Here is a 17,548-nt window from a genome sequence, read left to right as displayed (position 1 = left end):
TTCCTGCCCTTTGGGCAGGGGGCTGGACTCGATGATCTCCCGAGGTCCCTTCCAGCCCTAATGTCTATGAAATCTATGAAAAGAAACCTTTTAATTAGCACACTTAAAATAATAATACTTAGTTTGCTTTGCAAAACTTCAGTTACGTAGAAAAACATGAATAGCGTGAATACCATTTCATTCTAAGAGTTAGAGTTCCCCTTCTGCAGTTCTTTAAGTTCCACCTACCAAGGCTCAGTAATGCAGAGTACATTTTATGCACTAAATTTTCCTTTCAAGCTCAATGCACTAAGGAAGAGTAACTCTAAAAGAGACTAGAGCTTCTGGGTTTAAATTTAACACTATTTAAGGAAAGCAAACCTTTGCTAGGGGATATAACTGTTAACATTGTGATTTTTCAAACCTAAGGTTTCTAATGGGGTTTGACTGTTCCAGAGATAACATATTTTTTCTAGGTAACATATTTCAAGTCCGATTATGAGCAAATGTTACAGAATTTTAGTGTAATGTGAAATACTGTAATGTCAGATAGCATTATTTATCTGCTTAATATAACTAAAAATATTAATTGCTGGGAGCCATAATTCATCTCTGCAACATGGAAATCCATTTTGTGCCTATCTTGTCAGTTATTGCAGATTTTTATAATGAATTGTGATGTACTGAAAATCTGTTGGGAAATGTGTTTGTGTATTTCCACCTGCAGGTTCTGTATGGTCACTATTATTACACAAATCCTCCATTAACAAAGTGTTTTCATTATGGCAGTGCCATGACATATCAACAATACATTTTTCTCTACTTAGATATCAGAAATATTGTGCATGCAGTTTTAATTATTAGATTTTATTAAATGAACTAAGTGGGTAATGTTCATTGTCTTCTATTCCCATTTAATGATTCCATCAGGTTAAATTAGTCACCTCTTCCAATCAAGGTACTCTCTGTAACTCCCTCAGGAAAGTAAAATGCATTTTGTACTGATCTAATTACATTTACACAATGATAGTAAAAGGGTTGCCTAATGCTTTACTATTCACAATGCAGAAGCTGATTTTTGTTCTCAGTGAAGTCAATGGCAAAATTCCTAGTCAGAAAATTCCTAACAGTTTCCAGGCCTTAGATTCTACTATTAAGGATTTTTTTCAAAAGCACTGGACAGTCAAAAGCCAAAATTAGAAATAACTTTTGAACTTGCTTCAGCTTGGATTCTGATGGTGTAGTAGTAAAACTCCAGACTTGGCCCCAACTTAGACTGACATAAATAAGAGCAGACTGAAGCCATGAATCTAAGTTTCAAGAAGGTAGGGTACAATGAATTGCTTGTTAATTTGCATGAGGAATCTAATTAAGATAGGCCTTTGCTTGCCAGTTTATTTATTTGATGCATATGCCACTCTTCCCAACAAAGGCTCAGGGCAGCTTACAAAAAGAAAACAAAATAATTTAAAAATGAGAGTGACAAGAGGACTAAAATAACTTAAAAGAGAAGTAGAACATCAAGATAAAACAGAGAACCCCTAAACAACATCTTATCCTAGTTTGGTTTGATATATGCCTTTCCAAATAGGAATCAGGGCTCATGGTAGAGGTGATATCTCTTAGTAGACCAACATGATTTTTGCAAAAAAAAAAAATTGTTAATTGCAAGCTTTTGAGCACAAACACCCTTCAGCAGGCATCAGAGAAAAGATTGTAAAAGTTCTCCTGGGTAGAAATGAAAGTTCATATTTCATAGGATTTCACAGAGGAGTCAATAGCTGTAAAGCTCCTCTGGGCAGGCAGTACTTAGGTGGTAAGGCGTCTCTCAGTTCCCTTGTGAGGCTCTGTTATGATGCATGCTATCCTGAACTGTTGGTCTAATAAAAGATATTACTTCTACCATGAGCCCTGATTACTTTTTCCTCTACACCAATACGGCTACAACCTTTCCAAATAGGAAGTTTTTACAATGCTTCTGAAAGATGTCCAGGCTTGGGCTGTGCTGCATCTCAAAAGGGAGGTCGGTCCAGAGCTGACAAGCAACTGCAGAGAATCACCTCCCATGCATTTTGGCCAAGGGGACTTGTACTGATGGTACTTGTAGGATGTTGCTCTTGGCTGGTCTTAGAAATCACAATGGAGCATAAGGGAGAAGGTGGTCCCTTTGGTTTATAGGTACATAGTTTACTAATTGGAACTGATGCCATTCTAAATTCCTGTCATATGTAACTAAAATTCCTTAGCATGTGAATTTTTTATGGAGCAAATGGTAACTCCCATAGCAGAAGAGACTGCAGGAAAAATTTGGACATAGTGCAAATGATGGTCTTGCACCAAAGGCTGAAGAATCTACCAACACTAATAGGCAGCAACCTAACTGCACTCATAACTTTTACATAATTCGGCTTATTGGCAACACGTAGGGAGATGCACGTGGGTGCACGTGCACACCCCTGAGATTGGCTGCCACCACTGCTGCCGGTGGTGTCTGGAGGCGGTTGCCACTTGCCACCCCTCCACTCCTCACCGCCAACGGTGCCAGCAGCATCTGTGGGCAATTGCCGATCGCCACCCCCCTGCCACCAAGACTGCTGCAGCCACCTGCAGGCGATCCCCATTAGGCCCACCCTCACCACTGTCACTGCATTTGCCTGTGAGCAGTTTCTGCTTGCTGCTCCCATGCCCCCACTGCCAACTCTGCTGCTGCCACCTGCGGGCAATCGCTGTGCCCCCCCAGCCATGGGAGGCACAAGGTGTTCGTGATTCAGCTTGTGCTATTAAATCAAACTACAGGTTGATTCTACAAATATATCAAGAAGAAGAGTATGGCATTTAAGGAAAACCAAAAAAACCATGGATCCTTTTGTGGAATATGGAAGGCAACTTAGTTATGGATGATGCAGAAAAGACTCAGTTATTTAATGTTAGTTTTTTTGTTTTTTTAATTTCATCTTTGCAAATAGAGTCAGCTGCCAGATGATAAGCAGCGTGGTTGGCAGCAAAGATAAGGAAGACAAACAACCTAAAGAAGAACAGATTCGGGATTACTTAGACAAGCTAAATGCTGTCAAGGTGGCCGGGCCAGGGGGAATACATCCTAGAGTACTGGAAGAATCCTCTCTTTCTGGTCTCACTAGCCACAAGGCCCTATAAACACCTGAACTAAAGCTTTCCATCTCCTATCTTGGGCAATCTCCTTCTCACATCTTCAGCTATCCTTTCCAAATCAGTCTTCATATTATTTTCCCATCATTGCCCTAGTCTACCTTAAGGTATGAAGCAATTGGCTGAAGTAATTTCAGAGCCCTAAGCTATTCTCTCTGAGAACTTTTGGAGGTTTGGGTTAGGTCCCAGATGACTGGAAAAGGGCAAATAATAGTACCCATTTTTAAGAAAGGGAAGGAGGATGTGGGTAATTACAGACCAGTCAGCCTGACTTTGATATCTGGAGAGAATCATGGAGCAGGTTGTCAAAGAATCTGCTGTTAAGCACCTAGAGGAGAAAAAGGTGATCAGGGACAGCCAGCATGGATTCACAAAGAGAAAGTCATGCCTGACTAACCCAATTTCTTTCAATAAGGTGACAGGCTCTATAGATGGGGTATGAGCAGTGGGCATGATACACTTTGACTTCAGCAAGGCTTTAGACAGCACTTCCCATGACACTTTCATTAACAAGCTAAAGTAATACAGACTGGGCAAAAGTACTGGAACACAGATGCATGACTGGCTGGATCATCATGCTTAATAGGCGCATCTAAATGAAATATTTACTGTGGAGTTGCCTAATTGGCTCTGCAGTAAACTCTCAGGGTCTACATGTGTGGCTCTAATATGCTGTAGTAAACTAATAAACACTGTCGTAGGTCGGTGCTTGTAAACACAAAGACTATCCTGTGGCAGCATTATTTAGTGCACTACAATACACATGTAGACACTGATGGGGCTGGCTGGGGCATGAGGGTACTTCAGTGCAGGGGGTGCCTGCCAGCTAGTCCTGCACTGGAGCACCCTCATGCCCTAGCCAGCCCCTTTACTGCATGTTGAGCCAGGTCAGAGCGTAAGGGAAAGCATGGGGCAGTAGAAAAGCCCTGAAAAACTTGAACACAAAGTACTTACCTCAGGTACAAAAGAAGCCAGTCCAGACTGGAGAGAATGCAGCTGTGTCTTGGAGCATCTGCTCCCTCTGGATTAGGAGAGGGAGCACAAGAACAAGTATTCTCAGCCCCGGAGAGGGGCAGCCGAGAGAGAACTGCAGCTGGCAAAACAAGGACATGCCGGAGGTCTACACCAGCAACCTTCTGCAGGCAACTGTGGGGAAAGCAAGCCAGCACACCAGCCAAGGTGGTTGGAGGATCACTGAGAGTCTGACACATGCTGCAATGAGAAGCCACTTGGGGACAGCCGGGCAGAGCTTGAAGTGGTGGCTACAGGGATTGGAAGCTGGAGGAAGTGAAGGAGAGCAGGGAAGCAGCCAGCAAGTCAGGCTGTAAGTATAAGGGCATTGCCCCTTTGATTTGTATTCTTGTCCTTTGTATTTTTCCCACGGGCCTGTGAGGTAGGGGGGCAGGTATGATCTGTGAGGGTGGACCAGGTGCGACTTGTGGGGGGGAGGAGGCGCAACCTGCAAGATATGGGGAGAGGTACAACCCACAAGTAGGGTAGAGAGGGCAGATATGACTTGCAGGTGAGGTCTCCCCCAGTGAACCTATGCCCCCCCCCACCCCCCCAATGGGACTTGCATGGCTCCGGCAGCAGGGAACACCAATAAATGGCTGCACCCAAAGCAGCTTGTGGGATGGGGGTTAAGAGGACTGGCTGGTGGTTACGGGAACAAGGGGCCAGGGAGGGGACAAAAAAACCAGTGCAGGAGGGTGGAGGAGTGAAAAGAGCAGCCCTGGGGCTAGGGTCAGTGTCTGGGTTTTCCCAGCCCTGGTGCTGTACAGGGGAAATGGACAGAAGTTCCATGCACCAGGTTTGACCTAAATCAAATAAGTCTGTACTTAGCCCATACACTGGAGGCTGAAAGTAAGAGAAACAGTGGGGAAAAGAACCTTGGTTACACCCAGTTCACTCTCCCTTTTGGCATCCACTCTTGCCACTGTGACACAGGGCACCAGGCAAGATGGGCCTATGGGCTGACCCAGTAAATGGCAATTCTCACGTTTTTATGTACATTAATGAAGCTTCTGAAGAAATCTTCAAAATTCCTCTAGTAGGGTCAGTGGTACTTCTGTGGCTGGTGTTACAAAAACATGAGTTGATAATGTAGTAGCACATGCTGTATTCTCAAACGTTTCTAGTGCTGGGCTGTCCAAGAAACAGCCATCACTAAAGATATTGTAATGTAATCTAAATGCCTTTTGCTGAGGCTTAGGTAAAAATAAAGATACTCTGTACTGCACACTGGATTGACCAATCTTCTTCACACCTAACGGAGCCAGTGGATTCTGAAGAAATCAGATAGGTCCATGAAATGAACACCAGGTCATCACCAGGAAACGTACCATCAAAGAGGTTATCAAATTAGTATAAAGTCCACAATACCTAGAAAATAAAATGAGAAGCATTCCGGATATCAATTAAAAAAACACTCATGGCAGGGTTGTGTAACTTCTGTTTTGTTTGTAAACAAGTCAGTGTGTTTTATGTTTCAGTAAGAAGATAAAATATTTTATTATTACATTTTAGTGATTTTATTAATAGTGACTTTAGTATTAGATCAACTGCTAGATTCATATGGATATGACAAGGGACAACAGACTGACTGCACTGACAAGTTAGACAGTTCCTATGTCCCTTCTCCTCCCCCATACGATACATTTTAGATACAGCTGAGTTGAGGTTCTACAAACACTGCTTCCACTCCATCTCACATGGACTCTTTACATTAAGACACAAGAGAAAGCAAGCAAGCTAGTTTAGAATTCATCAAGTGAATAAACACAACACAATCACATCTCTCAGATTTCCCAAACCCTTAATTTGACAACAGTATACAGACCAGACATTTTACAATCATAAGGAGATTTCTCAGGGGGACCACAATTGAACTTCACTGGATAATTAGAATGAGAAAAGGTCTTGAATACTCTGGCAAAAAACCCAAAAGATCCCTACCCCAATTTGATTGTTTTCCAATTAAAATTTTGTTGCATCCTTATTCCATTCCACAGTTCTCAGCAATCCTTTGGTTCACTGCTTCCAATTTTTAGTTTCTTAACAATAGAGATCTGGCATCCATAGTACATCCCAAAGCTTCCCTGTCTTAGAACACTGCAAACATGGGAATTATTAGGTCCACTCTGAACTGTCACCTGCAAAATATATTTTGAGCAACTAAAATTAATGGAAGAATAAAAATAATAAAATTCTGTTTTTTGCTCTGCAGATCCAAATCCACAGGAAAGAAGTGAAAGCTATGTCATACAGTGAAGAAAGTTTTAGATTATGTTGCTATGGGTTCATCTACACGTGCATTTAAACATGACTCAATTTAATATGCATTAAGCAATTTTCGGCAGATGTCTACATGTGCAAGGACTAAAGTTAGTGTCAAGTCCCTGCAGCCCTGCCATGTGCCCCTAGTGACTGGGCAGATCCAGCACTAAAATTAGTGCTGGGCCATGTCTACACATGCATTAATACACTTTAATCGCACCTAAATTTGATACCTGCATTTGCAGGTGCGACTAGCTGAATGTTGCCATTTTTAATACATAGTAAGGACACGCATGTGTAGATGCGTGCCTGTAATTCACCTTAAATTAGGCTAATGCACATTAACGTGTCTCATGTAGATGCATCCTATTTTACATATTCTGCAAGAGAACAATTTACTTGTGAACTTGATGCAAGAAAAATATTTGTATTATTGCTGTAGTCATTTAATACTTGAGAATATAAGATACCTCTTTGCTAGATGGATAATATGGTAGTATAAACGCCAGATTTGAAACAGTCATCCATCCTTTGTTGTAGGTAAATTCAGTTCCACAGAATTCACTGTGTAGCTTTTCTTTCTGTTTAGCATGGACATTAAAATCCTAGAATACTTTTCTCAGAGTTTGAAATTAGCTTCTATGGGTGCCTATACATATGCTGATTCACATTCTAATTAGAACACAATTAATCGAGTCTGCTCTGTGTTCTAATTAGAATGCTCCAGCATGGCCTCATTGTCACATGTATAAGACCCCATGGGTTTAAAAATGACCACTGAGGTGTTTTATCTAAACCTCATCTAATGAAGTTTAGATAAAGCATTCCATGGCCATTTTCAAACCCTTGAGGGCTTAATACATTAAAACACCTCATTGTGTCATAAAACTGCTGTCAAGGAACTGCTCTAATTAAAACACCTCCCCCCACCTCAACCCCAAGCACATGTATAGGCAGTCTATATTATCATCACATTTCTTTTTCTGCCCAGCTGGTTAGAGACTGCTTTGGCTTCCAGATATCATTGGCTGCATACGATTCATACTGACTGCCTGGAGTCCCAGATATTGCTAGATGCTACATTTGGAACCACTAGGTCTTCCAAATAACAGGTAGCCAAAAAAAGGTCTCTTAGAATAGTGAGGTTTCATGATCATACAGAAAAATATGCTATTGACTTGGTAACTATAATGGGACACTGCAAACCAGTATAGATAATTGGAAGTAGATTTACCTGGACTTTTATGGGAACTTGCAGCTGATTTACCCATTTCTCCCTTTTTTCTACAAAATAGTTAGTTTTTGCATGGTAGCTACTTTCCAGCGTAAAAGTAGATGGGTTACATGTGTACATACTATTGAAGTTATGTAATGATTTGGGTTGAAATGCACTGTGCTGATATCAACTATTATATCTAAGATATCAAATGACCTCTGCTTTCAATTTAATGATCCTGACACTTCCTGTTTCTGTATCAATTTATCCTGTAATACAAATGAAACAGAACACACAAAGCAGTGCAGAGCATACAAACCTAAAGAAATATAGTCTCAAAATTCTACTGCATTCAACTAGAAACAAAACATTTTCTGAAGATATTCACTGTCAAAAAATTATTTAACACACACGCTAAATAAAACTGACCACAGTCCAGTTTATTCCCTGTTTTATTTAGTAGATGCTTATAAGATCAATACAGTTGCCCTTGTAAATAGGCATAAAATATTAACCAGCCTGGGTGTTCTGAAGCTTTTCACGAAGTATTCAGCCTCATTAAACATTAAGCAGTCTTGAAATATAAATATATAAAATAACTCTGGATAAACGTCAGATACAGAACAAAGGTGCCCAAACTGTGGGAAGCAGCAGCAAAATATTAAATGAACTGAGAATTCATAAACACGCTAATTTTGGAAAGCTGTCAGTATAAATTGGCTCACTTGGGTATGCTCTGCCATGAAGGAAATATAATATTATAATGAGAACTTGAGAAACAGAAGAATATTTGGTAAAGGAACAAAAAATGAATAATATGACGAATGTACATCATAGGAAGTTCACAAAATTGGTGGTGTTGTACTGTGGCATACGTTTAGATTTAGGGCCCAGTTTATATTGAAGCTCCTTAACACCACTCAATAAATGTAATGGCCCTTAAAGCAGTTGCAATTAAGAACAAGGTCCTTTTTCTCTTCCTTTTGTTAGCAAGTCTATTACATGTTCAAACCCAGCAACTACAGCAGAAAAGTGTTTAAGTTTCACTAAGAAGAAACATCAGTTTTACAAATCACCAAAAGTAACTGGACTTAAGCTGGCAAACTAAGTCAATGAAACAATATGCTTATTGTCAGTAAGTAACTCAAATCTGTGATCTGAGATGTACCTAACAGTTGCATGCAAAATAGCAAGAATTTCTACTATAAAGTCAGTGTTTCAAAAGCTCTAAAGAGGCTTTCATTTGTTGGTCTTAAATACGTTACTCTTAAACATGATCTGAAATGTCATAGCAAATCATCTGAAACTCTGTAGGGTGATAAGGAAAAGAGGCAAAAATAGGATTTGCGAGCTCCTGCCCTTTTAAGTAGCCTGGAACAGGTAAGTTTAACCAAGTAGCTTAGAAATGTCAAGCTCTTTTATACCACATACATATCTCTTATTGCATATATCAGTAAAAATTGCAAACACTTACCATAAAAACTGAGGACGCTTGAGGATGTGCTCTCACATTAAAAAACTAATATTGAATACTGAGAGGCAGATGAAACAGCTATTTTTAAAAATGATATTTTAACATTTTGAAAATAACTGACATATCAATGTGCTCACATAAAAAATAAATGCACTAGACACATTTGGAAATGATATACAAACAGTATTTGACACTGGGCTATTTTTGTGGCACGTTCTAAATAGAACTGGAAGGACACTTTTGCATTTCTTTATGCACTCTCATACACACTCTGTGGATAGGAAGCACACAAGCCAGTGCAAATCTTTTAATAAACATTTATTGGAATTATCAAAAGTGTTGGGCTCTCAAAGACCTGGAAGTGGGGAGGTCACAGCTCCTCTGACAGTTTATTTTTAAATGAACAGGAATAGAAAAAAAGTGCTGAACCCTTTTGGCTAGGTGAGTAACTTGCATTCCAACCAGATTAAGAGCCAGCACCTAATAGGTGCAACACAGGAAGGTGGAGGGCTTTTAAGCTTTATATATTGCCTGTGTACCCTTCAAAACCTAGGCTGGATTAAAGGCTACTTCACCTCTGGTGCAACTCAGAGCAGCCTCAGAAGATATTCTGACAGGAGGTTTATACTTCCAAACCAACCCTACAATCTCTGCTTCCCCAAAGTGTTCTTCCCTATTCCAGGTATGTCTGAACATACCCTAGTAGCAGGGCAATACAGGACTGCTTTATGAGGCCTTGATCCATTGCAAGTGTTATTTTCCAGAGGATGACTGACCTCTCTTTATAAGAAAGAAGCAACTTGAAGAGACCAGAGTTGGCCAAAGGAATTGGAATCAGAGAATCAGAGAAAATGAGGGTTGGAAGGGACCTCAGGACTGCTAGCACCATGACCGAAAGAAACTTGAGGGTTTTGATTGACCACAAGATGAACCTGAGCCCCCAATGTGATGCCATGCCTGGCAAAGCAAACCAAACTCTGGCATGCATCTACTGATGCGTCTCAAGCAAAACCAGGGACGTCATCCTCCCACTTTATTTGGCCTTAGTGCAGTTTTGGGACCCCCATTTCAGGAGGCATGTGGATAAGCTTGAGAGAGTCCAGAGGAGAGCCACCCATATGATCAAAGGCCAAGAGAGCAAGCCTTACGAGGAGAGGCTGAGGGTTATTGAACTCTTTAGCCTGGAGAAGAGAAGGCTCAGGGGGACTTGCTGCCTAAAAGTATATAAGGGGGGTGCATCAGGACCTGGGAGAACAGTTGTTCACCAGCATTCCCCAAAGGATAACTAGGCCTAATGGCCACAAACTTCTAGAAGGCTGATTCAGACTCAATATAAGGAAAAACCTCTTTACAGTCTGTGTGCCCAAGGTCTGGAACAGACTCCCCCAGAGGTGGTGCAAGCACTTACTCTGGATTCATTCAAAAGGCATTTAGAAGTTTATCTTGCTGGGATCATTTGACCCCTGCCAACTTCCTGCCTCTGGCACGGGGGCTGGGCTCAATGATCTCAGAAGGTCCCTTCCGGCCTCTAATGTCTATGAAATCTATGAAGTCATCTAGTCCAACCCCTGCTCAAAGCAGGACTGTCCCCAGCTAGATCATCCCAGGCAAGGCTTTGTCTAGTCAGGTCTTAAAAACTTCCAAGGGTGGAAATTCCACAATCTCTATGGGTAGCTTGTTCCAGTGCTTGACTACGCTCCTAGTGAAAAAGTTTTTCCTAGTATCTAACCTAAACTTCCCTTGCTGTAACTTGAGACTTTGCTCCTTGTTCTGTCATCTGCCACCACTGACAACAGTTTAACTCCATCTTCTTTGAAACCTCCCTTCAGGTAGTTGGAGGCTATTAACTCCCCAGCTCAGTCTTCTCTACTCCAGGCTAAATATGCCCAGTTCCCTCAGCCTCTCCTCATAAGTCATGTGCCCCAGGCCCCTAAGTATTTTTGTTGCCCTCCACTGGACTTTCCAATTTTCCCACATCCTTTCTAAAGTGGGGGTGCCAAAACTGGACACAATACTCCAGATATGAACTCACCGGTGCTAAATAGAGAGGAAGAATTATTCCCTCAATCAGCTGGCAATGCTCCTACTAATGCAGCCCAGTATGCTGTTAGACGTCTTCACAACAAGGGCTTACTGTTGGCTTATAATGTGAGTGTGTGTGTGGTCTTCACAACCACTATATATTATTAACCCTTTTGATACAAGCCACTAATCAAGGTTTTGGTTTTGTAATTTGTTCCAGTTAAGAATGAAAGCTGGCAATGTAGTCAGGTACATCTTCAATGGAATCCTGTTTATTTACATGGGATGCTGCAGACTTGCCACAGACTGCAGTCATATCCTATGCAACTGGCAAAGAAGCTAATGGGTTCAAATAAGAGACTTAAATAGCAAATGCCTAGAAGATATGCACAGATTTCACCCACCCCACTCAAAGCTCTACCCTGCTTAGTGATGCATTATTCTAGTCTACTTTTCATAAGACACATATTAGGGTCACACAATGTAAACATATATCAGTGGATGTTGATCAGCAAGTTCTACCTCCACATTTCTAAACCCAGCTTCTGGAATACATTTAAGAAATACTCAGCATCTTCTGGCAGTATCTATGATACAAACTTTCCCATTCATTCATAACTTATCTCCAAACTCTCATCTTTATTATTGCAAAATTCTTTTCTTAAGCCTTAGCAAATGAAATTTGTTCCATAAATATTTGTTTAGAGTTCTCTGAAAATGATGGCTTCTAACCTAGCACTTTGACCATGTCAAACAGTTAGGCTGCCAGTGTGCTGTGATTATGTACAGTGCCCAGCACAGTGGGATCCAGGCCAACCACTACAGCTCTTGGAAGCTGGGATAATACAAACAACAGTAGAAGTATTTTAGTTGTTGCCTATACTTTACACATCACAATCACTTGTAAGTCCAACATACAAAAAAATCACTCAAGGAGAAACTGCCTTATCCTCCATGAACAGGCTGGAATGACATATTACGATGCCAAGATCCACAGGTAAAAAAAAAAAAAAAATCAATGCTGTATTAAAAACAATGAAGCTTTATCACTTTAAGCCACCAAAATATATGGTCTATTGTTTATTTAAAATGAATAATGGATTTTTTTAAAAAAGAAACCCCTGAAAAAATGTCTCTCCAGTTCATAAGAAACAGAGCTAAGAAACTGAAAACTGTTTTAGCAGCTGTAGAACATGGAAGCACTGAGCTCAAATTCAACACAGAGGAGCAAATAAACTTTTTTGTCACTTGTTTGAAGTGGACCATGAGGGAAGTTTGTTAAGACTGGATCACTGTTGCACAAGGATATCCCATTGAATTCAGCTACAGGAAAGAGTACAGCAATATTAGCACAGTATCCCCCCAGCTAAACAGACTGCTCCTCAGATTCTGTTACCCAGAAGCCATTCAGAACTAGGTCAGGTATCCCTGCATAGCAATACATAGACTACCTTGTTTTACCTAAAGAGATCTGGGTCCAGTGCTAATTTTCCGCTTTCTGTAGTATAAATGAGAATACAGTGAAGATCAAAGGAAGAAGATACAATCGCAGTAGCACCCAATGAAAATGCCTTCACAGTCCCAATAAATAAATCTGAAACCCAGGAATGCTTCTCAAAAGTGCCTATGTAAAATAAGAGTACAAGTCCCACTGAAAATGTCTGAAAATACAATTACAGGCTAAAAAAAAAAAAAATCTTGAACCAACTCACCTTTCCTTAGCTAACAGAAAATGATGAAGGTAGTGAAAGGGCAGCAGGCAGTGTGTTTGGAGGTTTATATATATATATATACACATATATATGGCTTTAAAAAGCCTAAGTAATATTAGACATGTTAGATTAGACATGTTAGGACAGTTGATCGGGAAGCCTTTTTAGCTTCTCTCTCTTAAATTAACGGTGGTAGCCAACAGGATTTTTCTTTTATAACAAACAGCTCCTATTGTATATTTGTGTGTGTGTATACACAGACATATACTAATCCACAAATATATAGTAGGAGCTGCTTGTTATAAAAGAAAAATCTTACTGGCTATCACCATTAATTTGGGGGAGAGATGCTAGAAAGTCTTTCCTGATCAATTCTCCTAAAATGTCTAATATTCCTTAGCCTTTTTTACTTTGTTTCCAGAAAACATTGTGATAGGTTTGCCAAATAGGCTGGAGAAAACTAATTAGAACTAACTATTGTTGAAAAATGTTAATGTAGAGTGGGAGGCATTGAAAGAACAGTATGAGACTTTTTAATGTAAGTTCATTCTAGTAAATCAGTGTCAAAATGACAACAGAAGCCAACATGACTCAAAACTGATATATGGAACAATATATAAGATAAACAAAAAGCTTTTGAACCATCCAAAGAACATGAGAAGTGAAAGATTTGATTAAGTATTACAAGAAAAAGAGTTAAAGCAAGTGAAACAAATTAATCAAAAACAAACAAATGTGAATCACATACTGTAGCAAAGTTCTTGAAAGGTTTTTAAAGTACGCACAAGATAAATATAAAGAGGCAAGAATTAATTGACTTTTTAAAATGAGAGTGAAAGCTTTGAAATGGAAACAGGAAGCAGCACAGATGCTTTATTACAGAATGAATATGAAACTTCTTTTGCACAAGGCTGTACCTACTTGCCAGCACAGAGGAATTACAGAAGCATAAAGTCCATTTGTACCTGTGCTGCTCAGCCCTACCGTCCTGCAACACTGCAGGCCCTGCAGCGTTGCTACTTCCACTTTCCTGTAAAAGGGTGGGGAGTAAGTAATTAAATAATTCCAACTTCATGGATCAAAAGAGGGACCAGGGAAGACGCTGAAGATTTCTGAGGCACGGTTCCTTCAAAAGACCATTGTAGTTCTGTACTGTCGTCTCATTTCAGGCAGAGTTCTCATTAACTCCCAATTCTCTGTTGTGGTTTCTATCCCTGTGCTCAACTCTTATAGTGGTAGTGGATATAAGTTCCCTCAAAACCTTCTTATGGTGAACTGGAGCCCAGTTGCCCTATCTTGCCCAAGCTTCACCTCAGAATGCCCCCCAACTCATTTCTTCCATTCTCTTGGAAGGGCATCAGCTGGCACAGAAGGTGGTAAAACATCTCCTTACACAGAAAGAATTCACAATTGGCTATTTAAAGGACACTTACATCATATTAATGACACAGAATGGCTTTGGCAACATGTCTTCTATTGCATTTTCCTGCATACCACAAGCACCCAAATAAGACACAAATCTTGTTTTTAGGGAAGGCAGAATCAAAGAAAAAAGATTTTTCCAGTGTTATGGCACCATAAATCAGGGACAGAGCCTAATCTTCAGATCACTCACCCTCCCTTGCATCTCTTGGTTAAGGAAGAAACCCTAGCATCTGCTGAGGATGGGTCTCCATGGGTGGATCTACAATTTTGAAAAGTGCTAAAATGTCTTCAAAAGTATGAAATAGGAGAAAAGAGACCAGGACTAGCTAAATACCACAACATTGCTAGAAGGAAAGTTAGCTTGATTAGTAGATATCAAGACCACAGAAAAGGAGTCAGTCATTAACACTTGTGGAAGTGAAGGAAAACAAGCCATTAAGTCAATTGACTCCCTCAGCTGCCTGAATGGAAATGCTAGTATTGCTGCCAGAAAGAATCAAAGCTAAAGAAGGCATCAAAACAGGGTGCTTCTATTTCAACAGAAAAATCAGCATCTCCATTTAAGACATACACCCCAATTTTGGGGTACTGATTTTTGGGGAAATGGTGGTATGCAAGTAAATACAGTATTTTGAACTTTGTTAATAAGGAAAAAAACTGAATAGGCCAAATTAATCTCTATTTTAACTCTATCAAAAGCAAAGGAGATATACAAAAAGATGGTTTTGGTTTCACACATCATACTCAGAAAGTATGAACAGAACATGATCTGGACAACCAAGCTGTTGGCTACTCTGACGTAGGACCTCTCAGTGTCTCCTGCAGGCTTCCCACAACCTTAAACTGAAGCTGTTAACCAAAGATAAAAGCCAAGAATTGTCTGGTCTACACTGTTCTTTTAACCAGAGTTAGCAAACTCAGGTCAGACCATTCAAATTAAGAATGCACTCTTTTTTTGTAGCATAAATGTACTCTGATGAGCCACAATTCAATTCCTTGCTCCATTGATGAAGTAAATGGTAGCATATCTCATCTTTGCACAACTTTCTCTTCCCCCTGGCACCATATCAGCTCAGTGAGGCACAGTAGGGGGAAGTAGCAGCCTCATAGCAGCTGCCCAGTCATGTTGTGACCCAAAGTGTGAGTGAACCCTGCAGGGAAATAAGGCAGTGACTTGTTCCCTTTACTGTGCCATATAAGGGCAGAGAGCAGCTCATAACTGAGACCTAAGGAAGTACTGAGACCAGCCATCAAGATATCCAAGTGCTCAAAAAAAGAGGTAATAGAAACTTAGAAGTCTTCACTGACATTTTACAAGTTCACATAGTTCAAGAGAGATCCCTGAAGACACAAAAGAGACCATCATAATGCCATTAGTTAAGGAAAAGCCCAGGGAAGCTGAAAACATATGTAGTGAAAGCTTAAAAAACTGCTTTAGGAGATCAAGTGGGGGAAACATTTTAAACAAACATACTAGTGGTTCAATTAAGGATTTCAACATGCCAGAAGGAAAAAAAATCTCTAAGGATATCGCTGCCAGGATAGGCAAGGGGAAGCACTAAGGATCTTAAGAACAGAAGAACATGAGAAGTGGCACACTGGGTCTAACCAATGGTCCATCTAGCCTAATCTCTGACAGTAGCAGAAACTATCTCCAACTATTTCTCTATACTAGTGATCTATTTATCTAACTATCTACAATTATATCTATAACTATTTCTATCTCCATATTATATGAAGAGAATTAGAAAAGTTTTACAAAGTGCTGTGCTGTAAGTTGAACACATGAAGAAGAAATTTGAGCAGGAAATAAGTTATTCTAGGGAGATGTACAGGCGATGATAAGGTTACCACATTTCCAGTTTCAAAAAAGAGGACACTTGTTAAGGGGACACCTCACTACTAACCTACAGGCCCCTGGCCCTGCCGGTGCCCCTCACTCCCTGTCCCTGCTTCTGCTTCTCACTCCACAGCCACAGACCCCTGGCCCCGCCTCCCAAACCACAGTCCCCTGCCCCCATAGGCCATGCTGGTGCTCACTCTCAACCCACAGCCCCCACAGCACTTCTGGTGCCCCTCACACCTGACCCACAGCTGCCTGGTGCTGCCAGTGCCCCACACTCCTGACCCACAGCCCTTCTGGTTCACCTCACTCCTGAGCCACAGCCCCCTGCTCACCCCAGCCCTGCTGGAGAGCACAGTTGCTCCAACTCATGCAGATGGCAGTGGAGCAAGTCTTGCCGCAGCACAGGCTGGAGGGAAGAGGAGGGGATGCCTGGTACAGTACGAGTTGAAACAGCGTTGAAACAAAACAGCCGGTGAAGCTTCACACAGCCCTATTCAGTACACTCTCAAGCAGCTTTCAAGGCCATCTGTCTCCATGCTCAGTTAGACATAGACACAAGATCGCACATGTTGCTACAGTGCATCATAATTTACCAATTCCAAACACTTCTGGCCAAGAGAACACATACTACCTTACAAAATAATTATCACTTTCATTACCTAACACGTTGGTGTAGAAATGGTAGCAATTTGTTCCCTCTGACTTTATTAAATGAACATAGATGTTCTATTCATGCATTTGCATTTATTTTGCACATCATGGTACAGCTCAAGAACTTACAAAAAGCTAAACCCCATCTCCAAGTTTGCCACGTAAAAATCAGTCGGGTTTTTACAGCATGTTTGAACAATTTTATAGGTTTCAGTTTTGGAACATTACATGAAAACACATTATTTTCCTGGGCAGTATATGTACACAAACCAACACACAGGTATCCAAAATAATCGACAAAATGGTAGTACAACAGCTAGTAACATGGATACAAAGCATGAAGTATATTTCGGTTAATGTTATGTTACATTAGAATTATAGCCCTACAGCCCAACAGTGCTTCCATTTCTTTGTTTAAGAGTGAAAAAAATATTAATAGAAACTTGTTGGTTTATCTTGGAGGAGGAAAAAGAGGAGTGGGAGACTAACATTTTCCTTTCAACTTTAGGGGAATGTTTTAATGTGCTCTTGGGGTCCTGGAAATTTCCTTACACTTATACTGGTTGTCCTATACCGTCCTCATGGGTAGGTAGTGGATGGATCCTGCAGAATAATGGCCTCCACAGCAGCTTAGGCCCCCTCACTGCTATAATCTGTATAATAAGTATTAGTTTAGCCTTTAGTATGGAAAGTTAATCCCCTAATAACACTGAATAGTGTTTGGAAAAGCATAGCTACCATTCAAGACACATTTGCTGCAAACAGCTATAGAAGATATA

Source organism: Crocodylus porosus, unplaced genomic scaffold, assembly GCF_001723895.1.
Source record: "Crocodylus porosus isolate Cpor-Errol unplaced genomic scaffold, CroPor_comp1, whole genome shotgun sequence".
In the NCBI taxonomy this organism is placed as follows: Eukaryota; Metazoa; Chordata; order Crocodylia; family Crocodylidae; genus Crocodylus; species Crocodylus porosus.
The sequence above is the reverse complement of the archived record's forward strand: the minus strand, read 5'-3'. Positions refer to the sequence as shown.